The sequence below is a fragment of the Schistocerca cancellata genome, chromosome 6 (genome assembly GCF_023864275.1).
Source record: "Schistocerca cancellata isolate TAMUIC-IGC-003103 chromosome 6, iqSchCanc2.1, whole genome shotgun sequence".
In the NCBI taxonomy this organism is placed as follows: domain Eukaryota; kingdom Metazoa; phylum Arthropoda; class Insecta; order Orthoptera; family Acrididae; genus Schistocerca; species Schistocerca cancellata.
In genome coordinates this window covers 100,730,968-100,746,964 of record NC_064631.1, presented here as the reverse complement: position 1 = coordinate 100,746,964, position 15,997 = coordinate 100,730,968, and positions in this window count along the sequence as shown.

Here is a 15,997-nt window from a genome sequence, read left to right as displayed (position 1 = left end):
GTGCAAGCTTCTTCATCTCACAGTACCTACTGCAACCAACATCCTTCTGAATCTTTTTAGTATATTCCTGTCTTGGCCTTCCTCTACGATTTTTACCTTCCACGCTGCCCTCCAGTACTACAGGGTGATTCAAAAGGAATACCACAACTTTAGGAATTTAAAACTCTACAACGACAAAAGGCAGAGCTAAGCACTATCTGTCGGCGAATTAAGGGAGCTATAAAGTTTCATTTAGTTGTACATTTGTTCGCTTGAGGCGCTGTTGACTAGGCGTCAGCGTCAGTTGATGCTAAGATGGCGACCGCTCAACAGAAAGCTTTTTGTGTTATTGAGTACGGCAGAAGTGAATCGACGACAGTTGTTCAGCGTGCATTTCGAACGAAGTATGGTGTTAAACCTCCTGATAGGTGGTGTATTAAACGTTGGTATAAACAGTTTACAGAGAATGGGTGTTTGTGCAAAGCGAAAAGTTCTGGACGGCCGAGAACGAGTGATGAAAATGTAGCACGCATCCAGCAAGCATTTGTTCGCAGCCCAGGAAAATCAACTGGCAGAGCTAGCAGAGAGCTGCAAATTCCACAATCAACTGTATGGAGAGTCCTACGAAAAAAGTTAGTTATGAAACCTGAACGTCAACTACCCGAGGCGATGGATCGGCCGCCAGGCAGCCCGTGACAGAGCACTTCATCACTGGCCTCCAAGAAGCCCTGATCTTACACCCTGCGATTTTTTCTTATGGGGGTATGTTAAGGATATGGTGTTTTGGCCACCTATCCCAGCCACCATTGATGATTTGAAACGAGAAATAACAGCAGCTATCCAAACTGTTACGCCTGATACGCTACAGACAGTGTGGAACGAGTTGGAGTATCGGGTTGATATTGCTCGAGTGTCTGGAGGGGGCCATATTGAACATCTCTGAACTTGTTTTTGAGTGAAAAAAACCTTTTTAAATACTCTTTGTAATGATGTATAACAGAAGGTTATATTATGTTTCTTTCATTAATTACACATTTTTAAAGTTGTGGTATTCTTTTTAAATCACCCGGTAAATTGGTAATCCCTTGACGCCTCAGAATATGCCCTACCAACCGATCCCTTCTTCTAGTGAAATTGTGCAAAAAATTTCTCTTCTCTCCAATTCTAGGAAAAATGAATCTTGGTAAGTAAATATCACATTCTACGATTATTTCTGCGTTTAATTTATTAAAATATTCCCATCCAAACACAATTAAAGACGGTGGAGACATTACTTTTCATTCAACCCTCGTAATTCTGATTGTTAATTGCCATGGTTGTTGCTAGAAGTACTATTGTTTTACTGGTAGCACCTTTCTCAATTTTAAAATTTTCAGACGACATAATAACAGTCATGGAGAACTGCAGAACATCATTGTGTTTGCTTTCAACAGCTTTTCATATTACAGTTTTTCTAGTCCTCCAGGTCATGGCACCACAGGAAAATTATGCAGTCTGTTGCTCTACTGCATATTTAACTGACGCTGAAACACTGTGATTTAAAAGGGCTTAACCAGGACCGAATTTCGTTTTATCATACTGCTCTAGTCTTATTACATTTCCTCGTAGATTTCGTAAAATGATCAGTCTTTCTCTTGGTCAAAATTACACAGCCATATAAATGTCTCAGTGGAGACAGATAAAAGTGGCAAACTGTTATTTTTTACGATTTTTGTCGGAAATTATTAAATGGTTTTACAGATTCTTCAGAATAATGGCTACGTCAGGCATGAAATACAGTTTCTTGGCACCATCCTAGTGATTCATCTCAAACTGATTATACTACAAGAGACAACGTATTCATGTTGAGCGTTTACTTTTATAACAATGTTCGTCACAGAGATAAACACATGCATTGGCCACTGTCTCGTTTGGATCTCTACGAGCGAGCTGCTACTAAATTTTATGCGTCTTTCTTTGGAACAATCAACATCGTGTGCGCTTTCACGCATAGACTTGCCTTCGGATTCGTGAAACATGCAGCAGCAAGATGGGGGTAGAGAGTTTAGGCAGTCTACGAGCCTCTGCAGACTCTTTGATGTTCGCTAAAAGGAACGTGTAAACAGGAACATAGACCACAGATGAAAAAGAAAGAAAGCATACACTGATAAGCCAAAACATTATGACCACTGCCCATCTGGTAGCGTTGCGGGCACGCAATTCGATAGCAAAACTATGCAAGCGGAGCAGACCCAGATGCGGGATCACCCTAGGGAAGATATGGGCTGCTGATGGGAAAATTAATTGAGATAAGCGACTCTGATAAAGGGCAGATTACTATTACACTGTCAGTGAACGAGTACCCGGAAAACAGTGCATCTGGTCTAAAGTTCACGTGGTATTGTCGTGAGCGTCTATGAAAAGAGGCAGAAGGACAGTGAAATTACCGCTAGACGCTAAATGATTGGACGTCCACGACTCATCACAGAACGTGGGATTCGGAGGCTTGTCTGCTCTTTGAAGTAGGACAGATGGTATTCTGTGGCACCAAGGCCGAAAAAGCACAATGCTAGTTCACGGACAAGTGTTTCGGAGCAGATCGTTCATCGTACGCTGTTGAACAAGGAGCTACGCAGCAAACCATTACCACGTGTTCACTTGTTGATCCAACGACATCGTCAATTGCGACTGCAGTAGGCACAGGATCATCTGGACTCGACCGTCGATCAATAGAAACGCGTCGGGTTTTCGGATGAATAAAATTTTTGCTGATCTAGGTCGATGGTCGTCTCCACAAACGCCATCATTGGGGTGAACGGCGGTTCGAAACGTGCAGCGCGCCACGATCGCCGGCTGCGGGGTGAGGGGGGGGGGGGGGACTATTCTGCTATGGGAGACAGTCTCCTGCGCTTTACTGGAGCTTGTGGTAGTAATCGAAGACACGCTGACAGCTACGAACCACCTGCATCCCTTCATGCGTGATGTCCTCCTCGACAGCAATGTCATCCTTCAGTACTTTAATTGTCCGTATCTTGGAGCCAGAACGATGCTACCTTGGTTTGAGAAACGTTATAGTGAACTCATGTTGATGTCTTGGTGACCAAATTCGCGTGATATAAATCCTATGGAACCCATCTGGGTCGCTATTGGGCGCCATCACCGTGTATGGAAATCAGGGGCCCGTTATTTACGCGAATTATGTGACTTGTGTGCCGCGCGCGGTAGCAGAGCGGTATAGCTGCCTTGCCACGGTTCGTGCGCCTCCCCCCCCCTCCCCCCTCCCCCCGTTGGAGGTTCGAGTCCGCCCTCGGGCATAGGTGCGTGTGTTGTCCTTAGCCTTAGTTATTTTCAGCTAGATTAAGTAGTGGCTCTGAGCACTATGGGACTTAACATCTGAGGTCATTAGTCCCCTAGAACTTAGAACTACTTAAACCTAACTAACCTAAGGACATCACACATATCCATGCCCGAGGCAGGATTCGAACCTGCGACCGTAGCGGTCGCGCGGTTCCAGACTGAAGCGCCTTTAACCGCGTGGCCACACTGGCCGGCCAGATTAAGTAGTGTGTAATCCTAGGGACCGATGATCTCAGCAGTTCGGTCCCACAGGAACTTACCACCTACCTACATACGACCTGTGCGTAGAAATCTAATGCCACATACCTCCTCAAACCTACCAAAAAGCTTTCGGATCACTGATACGCAGAATCAGTCATGTATTTCGTTCCAAAGACGGACAGACAAGCTATTAAGCAGGTGGTCATAATGTTTTGGCTCATCGGTGTATGGTCCCGTTATATTGAAACCACCTTCTCGATCAACTGACAGATGGACACAGGTTGTAGGCGACTTATGGAGCAAAATGTTTGAGATAAGATCTGTTATTGTAACGGTGGAGCTTAGGGTAGCATTTGGCGAAATATAAAAATATTTGCAAGGAAGTGATACCTCATTCTGCAGGGAAAGTTCTTTCGAAAGATCAAGATTTAACCCGGCATTAAATTATAGACAGATAAAAATATATGTATTGAGGGTGTATATTTAAACCACTGTTGTTCAATTTAGGGTGTCCAGCCGTTTCCAAGCGGACAAGTCCGTACATACAGGGTGTCTCATGAGGAATGGTCATTCGAAGCAAAGCTTCTAGTAAACATGGGTACACGCATACCTGAAGAGTGGTGAACACTCGTTCAGTAGAAGAGATGTACTCGTATTTCACAGCTGCCAAAATGAACAGGTGCCCATACCTCTTACGGTGCACAGTTTAGAACCCATGTTTACTAGACTTTTTTGCTTCGAATAATAGTTCCTCTTGCATATCTGAATACTGACTATCCCTCCTTGGACATCTAAGACAGTGTGAAGATCTTACATCTTCGACAGTCATATGATTTACTGTTTTTGGTGATTTTTCAGTCTGTTCTTCAGTTTGACTACCTACTTAGTATCGATAATCATTCAGCAACGACTGGTTAAAGTGTACACAACGGTAAAAGCAATCTCCTAACAATGTTTTATGAATTTTCGTTGTTTGTAATGCAATCGAGCTTTGGGCGTAAGATTTGAATCAGTCCCAGCTGGGCAGCAGCGTTCTTAAGATTCAGACACGTTTAGGCATGTGTGTTTCGATATAACCTTCAAGGAGTTGCAGCCATTTGTAGATAATGTTCAGTTTCATTATTCACGCCACAGTTACCGACCACCTGAAGTTTCAGGCTGAATAAAATCATTAGGTACTGTCGCATACAAAAGTATTGTATATCAAACTGTAGGTCGAATTGTTTTTTGGAGCAGGAACAATTGCAATACGTCATTAATTATTGTCAGTTAAACGTTTGATTTTTCCAAACATAATATGCTGATGAGCAAGCACTTATGACTGGACGACTGGAGAAACTGATGAGGAGAGGAGTAACGTACCACTACCGCCAATACCATCGTATCAGTGTTACAACATGCCATCCAAATTATTTCCAGAACGATGAAATACATTGAGTTGTCGTTCCCGTTAAGTTTAGCAACCAGTCGAATAGAATTTCCAGTCGTACGTAAGCAATTTTTAACGTATATAGCTGCCGAATTATGACACCGATTTCCTTTCCTCAAAAGGAACGGTATATACTGATGCGTCAAAGAAACTGGTATAGGCATGCGTATTCAAATACAGAGATATGTAACCAGGCAGAATACGGCGCTGCGGTCGGCAACGCCTATATAAGACAACATGTGTCTGGCGCAGTTGTTAGATCGATTACTGCTGCTACAATGGCGGGTTGTCAAGATATAAGTGAGTTTTAACGTGGTGTTATACGGGGGTTGTTATACAATGGCGGGTTGTCAAGATATAAGTGAGTTTTAACGTGGTGTTATACGAGGGTTGGAACTTAAATAGTGGCAACTATTCATTCACAACCGATACAAAAGGGTTACATGTTTGCCCCTGTTACTGTCCTTCAAAGTACACTCCTGGAAATTGAAATAAGAACACCGTGAATTCATTGTCCCAGGAAGGGGAAACTTTATTGACACATTCCTGGGGTCAGATACATCACATGATCACACTGACAGAACCACAGGCACATAGACACAGGCAACAGAGCATGCACAATGTCGGCACTAGTACAGTGTATATCCACCTTTCGCAGCAAGGCAGGCTGCTATTCTCCCATGGAGACGATCGTAGAGATGCTGGATGTACTCCTGTGGAACGGCTTTCCATGCCATTTCCACCTGGCGCCTCAGTTGGACCAGCGTTCGTGCTGGACGTGCAGACCGCGTGAGACGACGCTTCATCCAGTCCCAAACATGCTCAATGGGGAACAGATCCGGAGATCTTGCTGGCCAGGGTAGTTGACTTACACCTAGAGCACGTTGGGTGGCACGGGATACATGCGGACGTGCATTGTCCTGTTGGAACAGCAAGTTCCCTTGCCGGTCTAGGAATGGTAGAACGATGGGTTCGATAACGGTTTGGATGTACCGTGCACTATTCAGTGTCCCCTCGACGATCACCAGTGGTGTACGGCCAGTGTAGGAGATCGCTCCCCACACCATGATGCCGGGTGTTGGCCCTGTGTGCCTCGGTCGTATGCAGTCCTGATTGTGGCGCTCACCTGCACGGCGCCAAACACGCATACGACCATCATTGGCACCAAGGCAGAAGCGACTTTCATCGCTGAAGACGACACGTCTCCATTCGTCCCTCCATTCACGCCTGTCGCGACACCACTGGAGGCGGGCTGCACGATGTTGGGGCGTGAGCGGAAGACGGTCTAACGGTGTGCGGGACCGTAGCCCAGCATCATGGAGACGGTTGCGAATGGTCCTCGCCGATACCCCAGGAGCAACAGTGTCCCTAATTTGCTGGGAAGTGGCGGTGCGGTCCCCTACGGCACTGCGTAGGATCCTACGGTCTTGGCGTGCATCCGTGCGTCGCTGCGGTCCGGTCCCAGGTCGACGGGCACGTGCACCTTCCGCCGACCACTGGCGACAACATCGATGTACTGTGGAGACCTCACGCCCCACGTGTTGAGCAATTCGGCGGTACGTCCACCCGGCCTCCCGCATGCCCACTATACGCCCTCGCTCAAAGTCCGTCAACTGCACATACGGTTCACGTCCACGCTGTCGCGGCATGCTACCAGTGTTAAAGATTGCGATGGAGCTCCGTATGCCACGGCAAACTGGCTGACACTGATGGCGGCGGTGCACAAATGCTGCGCAGCTAGCGCCATTCGACGGCCAACACCGCGGTTCCTGGTGTGTCCGCTGTGCCGTGCGTGTGATCATTGCTTGTACAGCCCTCTCGCAGTGTCCGGAGCAAGTATGGTGGGTCTGACACACCGGTGTCAATGTGTTCTTTTTTCCATTTCCAGGAGTGTAGTTACCAGCGTTGTGTAGAACCCGATGCCAGCGATGTGGTAGGCGTAGTATACTGTTAGCACAGCCTGTTTTGTTGATATGCGAATGGAGCAGTCTACTGTCTGTCGAATCTCTGGAACATTTCGGAAGCGATGCCACGAAGTGGTTCCTTCATTTCGGAATCAAATCACCGTCACAAAGACTTAAGTCCGGGGAGTATGGTGGGTGGTACAGTACTTCCCAGTGCCATCGACCGAACAGAGCAGCCGCAGCTTGCACTGTATGCGCCGGCGCATTGTCGTGGAAAATGATGGCTGGGTTGCGCAGAAAGTGTCGCCGCTTCTTTGTCAGAGCAGTCGCAGGTGATGCTACAAAAACGAACAGTAATACTGTGCATTGACGATCTACCGTGGAGGAATGTGATGTGTTAGGATAACACCATCACAGTCGTACACGCGAATCACCGTAACATTCACCACACTGAGGCTCTGACATACTTTAGACTTTCGCGGCGACTCATAATGACGCCATTCGTTGGATTGGTGTTTCAGTTTTGAGTCGTACGATGTGGACCATGTCTCATCCAGTGTTACGATAGGGCGTAAAAAACCCTTTCCTTCGCGCTCATAGCGCTCCAAGTGCGTCTGAGCAGCGTAACGCATCTATTTCTGCATCTCCGTCAAGTCATGCGGAACCCATTGTGATGCAATTTTTCATATTCCCAGGCGTTCCTTCAGGATGCGAAGCACAGTCGGACGTGCTAATCCAGATTCGTGGGCGATCCCACGAATCGTATGGCGTCGATCACTGTCCACTAACGTAGCAACAGCATGCACTTCTTCCTCAGAGACGCTAGGACGACCTCCAAAAATTTAGAAATTTGTGGTAAGTTCTATGGGACCATGCTATTAAGGTCATCGGTCCCTAAGCCTACACACTACTTAATCTAACTAACTTGCGCTAAGGACAACACACACATCCATGCCCAAGGGAGGACTCGAACCTCCGACAAGGGGAGCCGCGCGAACCGTGTCAATGCGTCTAAGACCGCACGGCTACCCAGCACGGCGGACGACCTGCCCGATGCATGTCTACCACAATTTGCCGACCTTCGATGAAGGCTTTTACCCAGCGTGCCACTGTTCTGTACGGCAATGCCGATTCCCCGCACTCCTCTTGAAGACCTTGATGACACTGTCGTGCTGCACGACCTCTGGCACTTTCAATCTTGATCCAGTTTCGTTGTTCCTGTTTCGAAAAGATAGTGACAGCGTTACGTTAGACCGCTCGCTCACGAGTGACTGTTTCCCTGGATTGTGCGCACGCCGGTGACGTCAGACGGGCGAGTCCATTGCTATATATTCCATTGCATAGTGTCTTCACAGCAGTGTTGCCACCATTTAAGTTCCAACCTACGTAGTCGGCGCCCGAGCGGTGGGACACGGCATCTCCGAGGTAGCGATGAAGTGGGCATATTCCCGTACGACCGTTTCACGAGCCTACCGTGAATATCAGGAATCCGGTAAAACGTCAAATCTCCGACTCCGCTGCGGCCGTAAAAATATCCTGCAAGAGTGTGTGTGTGTGTTGGGGCTTTTGGGCGCTCAACATCGAGATCATCAGCGCCCTGACACACATTAAAAGGAACGCACACACTCAAAAAAAGCAGGAAAAGAAGGAAAATGCTACATAAGAAAGTAAAACCTAAGGAAAGGGGAAACATAGCAACAAAAATGTCACAGGAAATTGTTATTGTCTGGCCACTTACATAAAAAATGGGCGAGCTTGTCACACAGTGAGCAAATTAAAATCCTCTCCCTAAAATCTTTGTAAAAAACATTTGACAGGGCACAGAACTTTAAAACCTTAACCACATTCGTCCGAGTGTTGCCTAAAAGAGATGACAGGTCCGCTGGCAAGTCAGCCGCGACCCGCTAGTCAGTAAATAAAACGCAGGAACGGGACAAACGACGACTGAAGAGAATCGTTCAACGTGACGGAAGTGCAACCCTTCCGCAAATTGGTGCAGATTTCAATGCTGGGCCATCAACAAGTGTCAGCGTGCGAACCATTCAAAATACACCATTCAAAGAAACACCATTGTCTCCATACTCGTACAAGTCCATTCCCTCGATACAATTTGAAACGAGGCTCATCTGACCAGGCAACATGTTTCCAGTCATCAACAGTCCAATGTCCGTGTTGACGTGCCCAGTCGCGGCGTAAAGATTTGTGTCATGAAGTCGTCAAATCTCTGACTTCGCTGCGGCCGGAAAAAGATCCTGCAAGAACGAGACAAACGACGACTGAAGAGAATCGTTCAACGTGACGGAGGACAGATCGCGAGTGCTTGGGACGACCACGACGCAGTTCAGCATAATCCGCCACGCTGCCCTGATTGTCCGGAGGCATTCGCCACAAATGAAAACCGTGCCTAACTGTTCGACTGTCAGATAGACTGTGAAGGTTTGAACAGCACTGCGAGCATACTGTCTGCTCAACGACAACAGAGCACGGACTGACAAGTTTCAAGCTTCATGCCAACAGTTGACAGTACGAAAGGGTTGTTGCAATTTTACAAGACCCCCTAAAAATAAAAAATAAATAAAAAAATTTAAAAAAACGATAGAAAAATAATAAAAACCAACAATATTTTATTATGAAAATGTAATTAACGTACAAAATGTTACATAGTTGGCCTCACACAAATTAAAAAACAGCCACTAAAATCATTGAAGGCAACTATTTACTGTCACTGGAATTTATTTGATTAATATTGTGTCTCAATTGTTCTTGCAAAATACGAAAACGGTTAATTAAACGTTAGATTTCCAGAAAAAAAACTTAAAATTGGTGTAGAATCGTAATGACTGTGAAGTACAATTATGTCCTTTTTGGAACCTTGTAAACTTTTGTAGATCTTGACTGATTTCTTACCTCTTTTCCTGCCTAAATTACTTTTTAATTTCAACCATTCATGACAATATGTGGAGAAAATTTTCTCAGTGGATGAAGTGCTGACAGGGCAAGAAAAGAGGTTTTTCACGAGAGCAATAAATCCTGTTGGTAAGTTTCCCTTTTTTCAGCTCCATTACCTTGAAGCTATATTCATCTTCTATGTACAAGCTTCCGCTCTTTCATTTGCAACCATGACTTTACTAAAATGGCCAAGCTAATGTAAATCAGAGCACTGGGAGGAGTTGTGGTCTAAACAACAATTGATTTATTCATTCTAACATCACATGATAAAAGATGGCCAAAGAAAGGCCACACAAATATTTTTATTTGACAAATGCTTTCAATAATTTGCGGTCTATGGTTAACAAAGTGATCAGCATTGGATCAACGTACCAACCTAACCAGAACTAATCGCTATATCTGACTTCATAAATGTGTATCTGTGGTATGGCCAAAAACTGCTATCAAGCATCTGTGTTCTACTATTCCATAAAGCATCTGTATTCTACTATTCCATAAAGAATAATAAGTTTCCAAGGAACAGAGAGCTGAGAAGCGTAGTTTGGAGCCCTACGACACAGCACCCGATACTTTACCCTTCTGCAGGTGAGGACGTCACGGCATGGACAGCGGCAATCTGTTATTAACGCGCGTGCACGAAAATATGCAAGTACGCGGTCTTGCGGTCCGGTGATTCGTAACGCAGATACTTCCCTACGAGCCTCTGGAACCTCATTGGATTCCAGTGAGCATGTGGACCCGTTTGCTGGTCCGGCAAACCAATTTGACTCCGTGACACGACTATGCGTGACGGGATATATCAAATGTTTAGACGGTCGACTCAAAACAAATAAGTACACCCACGCATAACTCGTTGCGTGCATGATGCAAGAAGCAGTACCTTTGATGGTTCAGAAGGTGACTGGCACAGGCTCTAAGTGGCACAGTAGCAAAGGACACAAGTCTCACCATCTATGTAAAGAGCTGCCGTTTGTTACTAGCGAATTGCCAGTACAAGAGTGTTCTTCTCTTTCTCTACAGCTTTTCTCCGCAGCTCGGTAGCATAGCACGTTTGCATGCTTAGACTACACCCACCTTAGCACAAGACAATCACGAGCTGGAGCTCGGCATTCGAAGCTGGGAGACCACCGCCTACTCTGCGTACACAGATGTCACCAACCAGCGACTATATAAATTAATTGAGAGAACAGAAAAAAAGATTCAGCTTCGCGTCCTCTTTTCCGAGCCTTTACCCCGTGTCTTTGCTAAAAGCATGACTTGGATGGAATTGCAGCCCTCCATAAAAAGATCGTTATCTTCCCTGTTGCGTCCATTTTGAACTTTGGAAAGAACGGCCATAAACTCGCTAAAAGACTCGTGCCTTCACAAATATGTATTTTAGCAGAGTCTGGACGCGTGGGTGCCACTGCCATGCCCCACGGAAATTCGCAAAAACTCACAGCAATCTCATCTGCTTTTAACCTAACAAGGGCCCATCCTTTGCTTTACTTCCAGTCATCAGGTCTTACAATGCTCTGCACACAGCTGCAGCACTCCTCGGCGCTAAGCGGTCTACCTGGACATGACTGCTGACGGACTGGCGCCACCCAATGTGTCTGCACAATGAGTCCGGCGGACTTGGCTGTCACCAAATGTTTACACTCAGGTTCCGCCGTATGCTTTTACTGCAGTGAATTAACTCGGCACCCTCTTCCTTCGAACACAGGTAATCTCTACCGCTATGCCTTCACTAGGGCACACACGAGTGTTAACTACTGCCAACTATTTCATAATATGAATGAAGTCAGATTGTATCAAATATGGCAACCAAGTAATAAATATCATCTTCCCTAAGAACATTAAGCAGCATGACACCGTATCAAAAGTGAGAGTGCCCTGCAATATCTCACACGAATGCTGCAGTGATATCAAGATACCTGCACTCCGTCTACCACGCACTGATCGCCCGCCGTAGGAATAGCTATTGGAATCCAGGGAGATGTCTGAGTTTCTGAAGCCAAGCAAGGAAATGCTTTCCGGTACAAGTAGTCACCTGATTTTTACATGCGAATTTCAGTTGTAGTTAACTACGAGTGGCAAACTCATCAAGGCAGATTTTGACGAGTCGAGTCTGACCATACAAGTGTGAGGAAAAATTTGAAGTATTGGTGAACGAAGCACTGATAAGCTACTTCGTGAGAGTTCTTGCATAGAATCTCAGGCTGGCATCTGGCCTTTCTGCCACTTTAAATCGTTGTGTACGTATACTTTCAGATGTTTAATGGTTGTGACTACTTCCAGTGCTTGTTCTGCAGTCGTCTAATCAAACTTTAATGGAATTTTTCGCCTTTTATGTGCAATACAATACATTTGTTTATGTTGATGATCAACTGCAAATCCCTGCACCAAGAGTCGGTCCTCAACAGGTCTTTATGTATTTCGATATAGTTTTCTGGTGTTGTGACAGATAACAGTGTCACCTATGGATAGTGTTATGGAGTTTACCGTGCTATTCAGAATGTTATTTATAACTTAAAATAGTGGCCCCATAACTGTCCCTTGCGGTAACAAGAAGATACTTTTACATCTAAAAATTAACAGTTACATCCTGTGCTCTATTTGCAGAAAACTCTTCAGTTCACTAAAAAAGTTTTCTGATATTCCTTACGACAGAATTTTGTTAAGTAGGTGCCAGCCGCTGTGGCAGAGCGGTTCTAGGCGCTTCAATCCGGAACCGCGCTACTGCTACGGACACAGGTTCGAATCCTGCCTCGAACATGGATGTGTGTGATGTCCTTAGGTTAGTTAGGTTTAAGTAGTTCTAAGTCTAGGGGACTGATGACCTCAGACGTTAAGTCCCACAGTGCTTAGAGCCAAGCCATTTATTCAGTAGGCATCAGTGCGGAATTGCACCGAACGCCTTGCGGAAGTCAACGACCACTGTGTCAGACAGGCGGGCGCAGATATCCACTGCCTTCAATGTATCACTGACTAACGGAGCAAAATGGATACCACATTATCACTGTGTGATTGATCAGTTCCCTGAGATTTTTATTTAATAGCCTACAACATTTTTAGTCATCCTGCTAATGTAACTGGTGAAAACATTAACTGAAGGTTGGTTGGTTGATTTCGGTGAGGGTACAAAACAGCGAGGTCATCGGTCCCCTTGACTGAAACAGGAAATTGTTATAACAGAGACAAGCTTCACGGAAAATTCTACTTCCGAAATGGCAAACTGTAATTACAGAATGGTTTGTACCTCGTTTTGAAATTTGATTGATTCTTTTAAATAAAGTAAATAGGACTATATTAAATGACCTTCATAGTATGTTATTGGTACACTGAAGCGCCAAAGAAAATGAGATAGGGATGCGTATTCAAATGCAGACTTAAAAAAAATGCCGGAATACGGCGCTGCGGTCCGCAAGGCCTATATGAGACAACAAGTGTCTGGCGCAGTTGTTAGATCAGTTACTGCTGCCACAGTGACAGATTATCAACGCTTAAGTGAGAGTGAACGTGATGTTACAGTCGGTGCACGAGCGATGGAACATAGCAAAAAATGGTTCAAATGGCTCTGAGCACTATGGGACTTTACTTCTGAGGTCATCAGTCCCCTAGAACTTAGAACTACTTAAACCTAACTAACCTAAGGACATCACACACATCCATGCCCGAGGCAGGATTCGAACCTGCGACCGTAGCGGTCGCGCGGTTCCAGACTGTAGCGCCTAGAACCGCTCGGCCACTGCGGCCGGCGGAACATAGCATCTCCGAGGCAGCGAAGAATTGGGTATATTCCCGTACGACCATTTCACGAGTGTTCCCTGAATATCAGGAATACGGTGAAACATCAAACCTCTGACATCTCTGCTGCCGGAAAAAGATCCTGCAGGAACGAGACCGACGACAACTGAAGAGAATCGTTCAACGAATAGAAGTGCAACGCTTCCGCAAATTGTGGCAGATTTCAATGCCGGGCCATCGACAAGCGTCAGCGTGCTAACGTTTCAACGAAACATCATCAATATGGGCTCTCGGAACCGAGGGCCTGTCGTGTACCCACGATGACTGCACGACACAAAGCTTTACGCCTCGCCTGGGCACGTCAACACCTACATCGGACTGTTGCTCCCTGGAAACATATTGCCTGATGGGACGAGCCTCGTTTCAAATCGATCAGTACTCAAGAATGGGCCGCACAAGTGTTTTGTAAGCGGTCTCCTTTTCTAAGAAAGCTATACTCACCTGAAATTCTCCCAATGAACCCAAGTCGATCCTTCGCCTTCACAGCTACCAACCTTACGTGATCTTTCCAGTTCATACCACTTTGCTGTGGTACGCCTAGATGTTTAAAAAATGGTTCAAATGGCTCTGCGCACTATGGGACTTAACATCTATGGTCACCAGTCCCCTAGAACTTAGAACTACTTAAACCTAACTAACCTAAGGACAGCACACAACACCCAGTCATCACGAGGCAGAGAAAATCCTTAACCCCGCCGGGAATCGAACCCGCGAACCCGGGCGCGCGAAGCGAGAACGCTACCGCACGACCACGAGCTACGAACTCCTAGATGTTTAATCAACGTGATTATGTCAGGCAACACACCACTAATATTGTATTCTAACTCTATCGGATCATTTTCTCCACGTCGTTCTATATCATTCTAGTCACTCAGCGACGATACGTTACCTTATTCTAAAGCATCTACAAATTGGCGCAGACTGCTGCTAGTACTGTCAATGAGGTCATTTAAGTAAATAAAGAACAAGAGCGGTACCAGCACAATTCTTTGGCAAATTTCTGACAATACGCTTGTCTTTGATGAACACTCGCCGTCGAGGACAACGTATTGGGTTCTATTATTTCAAAAGTCTTCCAGCCACTCGCATGTCTGGGTACCCTTTTTAATACACTGCAGAGGGTCACCGAGTCGAACGCTTTCCGGAAAAGTAAGAATATGGAAGCTGCATGCTGCTCTTCAGCCACAGTCCGTACCATATTTTGTGAAAAAAGGACAAGCTGAATTTCGCACGAGCGATGCCTTCAAAATCCGTGCTGATTTGTAAGTAGAAGCTTTCCTGTCTCAGGAAAATTCATTATATTCAAACTCTGAATATGTTCAAGAATTCTGCAGCAAACCGATCTTATCAAGGATGTTCAGCCTACTAGTGCAGTTATTTTAATTGGGCGCGATTTTGGCGACTTGAGTATCCTCATCTATCCCAGTAATCCTGCCGATGAAATGAAGTCTCTATAAAGGCACATTTGCATGCCGAGCGTGAGTTTCCTCGGAAACGCGAAATATTAATTAAATAAATAATCAGTGACAAATAAATAAAGCCTATGGCACACAACTGCAGCGCTGTGTCGCTGATAAAACAAAAGCACAATTACGTTACTCGTATGTTTGATTAAGAAAGGAGAGCTCTGGTTGAAGTGGTGCGAGAAGCACGTATTTTATTTTATTGTCTGGCACACCGCCATATTTCATGTTATAGAAAATTTACTGCGAGTTGCAACCACACTAGGCACTCGATTCTGTAAAGAATTTATATTTATAAAAGTAAGTAGGATTATGAACTGTAGGCTTATTCATTGAATATATCTGATTTAACTAACAGTGTAACTTTTTTATGTTTAGTAGACAATCACCTCTGTACGACGTTTTGGCATGGCTGGCAAATTATTGTAATATTGAGATTTAGATTATGAGTCCGCACCTACCGCAGCAGTCTTTGGAAACGATTTAACTACGAAGTCCGATTATTTCAATTTTATTTCACGGTCAACTACGAGTAACATTGCCTTTACGAAAAAGCCATTGTCAAGCGTCTGATACCGAATAATTATCCAGATAAGCAAATATCAATTACAATTACAATCACCATCATACAGAATAATTAACATTAAAATAATTAATATTTTATTTGATTTTATTTTATTTATTTTATATTGGCGACTGCGTGTCGGACTTGTTATTTTGTCATTTGTTACATTGTTCTCTTTGTTTCATGTAAAAAATCAACTTTCTGGACCTGGACGTCAATGTATGAGAGATAACAAAATTTGAAGACATTGCAATTCTGAAATTTTGCCGGAAGACGCAAAGAAGCTTCCAGCAAAATAAGGTAAGACGCAGCATCCTTGCATTGGCAGGCTTGACCAGACGTATAATTCAGTGTATTAGCTTTTCAGTAAATTCTGTAGTGT